Source organism: Piliocolobus tephrosceles, chromosome Y (assembly GCF_002776525.5).
Source record: "Piliocolobus tephrosceles isolate RC106 chromosome Y, ASM277652v3, whole genome shotgun sequence".
NCBI classification, from domain to species: domain Eukaryota; kingdom Metazoa; phylum Chordata; class Mammalia; order Primates; family Cercopithecidae; genus Piliocolobus; species Piliocolobus tephrosceles.
The window spans coordinates 3,321,768-3,323,209 of record NC_045456.1 but is presented as its reverse complement, the minus strand read 5'-3'; positions in this window follow the sequence as shown (position 1 = coordinate 3,323,209).

The following is a 1,442-nucleotide window of genomic DNA, read 5'->3' as shown; positions in this document are numbered from 1 at the left end:
CAAAAAAAAAAAAAAAAAAAAGAAGATGAAGGAATGGGCCATAAGTCAAGGAATGGAGGCAGCCTTTAGAAACTGGAAGAGGCAAGGAAACAATTCTTCCCTAGGGCCTCTGGAACACAGCAGCCCTGCTGACACCTTGATTTTAGCTCAGTGAGATCTGTATTGGACTTCTGATCTCCAGAACTGTACGATAACAAATTTGTGTTGTTTTAAGCCACTAAATTGTGGTAATTTGTTACAAAAATGGTAGAAAGCAAATACAGTTAACATTCCTACCTTGCCTCAGCATAATGCCAAGTAGACCTCGAAGCTCGAAGGTTGCCATCTTATCTCAAGTACCTAAATCCAAGTGGATAGCCCCGAAACCAGCTGTTACGGGCTGAATTGTTGTATCTTCTCCAAATCCATATGTCGAAGTCCCAACCCCCAATACATGAGAATGTAACAGTATTTGAAGATAAGGTCTTTAAAGAGGTGATTGAATTAAAATGAGGCTGTTAGAGTGGAGCTCTAATGCAACGTGACTGGTGTCCTTATGAAAAAAAGGAACGCCAAGGCTGCACATGCACAGAGGACCAACCATGTGAAGAGGCAGCAAGAGGGCACCCAACTGTAAGCCAAAGAGAGAGGTCTCTGAAGAACCCAACCCTACAAGCACCCTGGTCTTGGACTTCCAGCCTCCAGAACTGAGAAAATAAATTTTGAGTAAGTCACTCAATGTGTGGTATTTCATAATATGGAACTACTAAGAAATGTCAACTGGCCAAGAAAAGGCTAACTTCAGGCCTATATAACCCATTCCCTCTCTAGCAGGAATCAATGAACTCAATCAGATTTCCTCTAAAATATGCTGATATTTATTACCAGAGAGAAAATGTAAAGTCCTTATCTCTAAGATGCTTTTAGCAACATATACTTGGTCTTTATAGATGGTTTATTGTAAAACTTGGGAATTGTGGATTCATGAGGCATGACTGGCTGGAGAATGAGGGCTCATTTGAACTGCATAATGAAGTATAAAAAGGAGATGTTGCAAAATCAAATGACTCCCTTTGTTTGAACAAGGTCTCCACATACAACACTCAGAAAACTTGTCCATTTTGAATCCAAAGTGCACCGAGAGAGAAAAGGGCCATTTTTGGAGCTGGACTCTGTAACATTTTGGACTTCTCTAAAAAAATAGTATCTCATCTGTGTCTGGTGATCATCCCATATCCTCTGATTCATTAAAGTTTGGTATTGGGTAAGAACTATTATTTATGTGTTTGACTTGACAAACCCTTTGAATGAAACAAGATTATGCATGGAAAAATTATTTTGCACTTCTTAACTCAAATATTCCTGTTTTAAGTTCTATCAATCTAGTTTCAAAAATATCCTTTGGATAGAATTTCACATAAAGAGTTATATGATCAAAATAATCTGATAAAAGGGACACACAT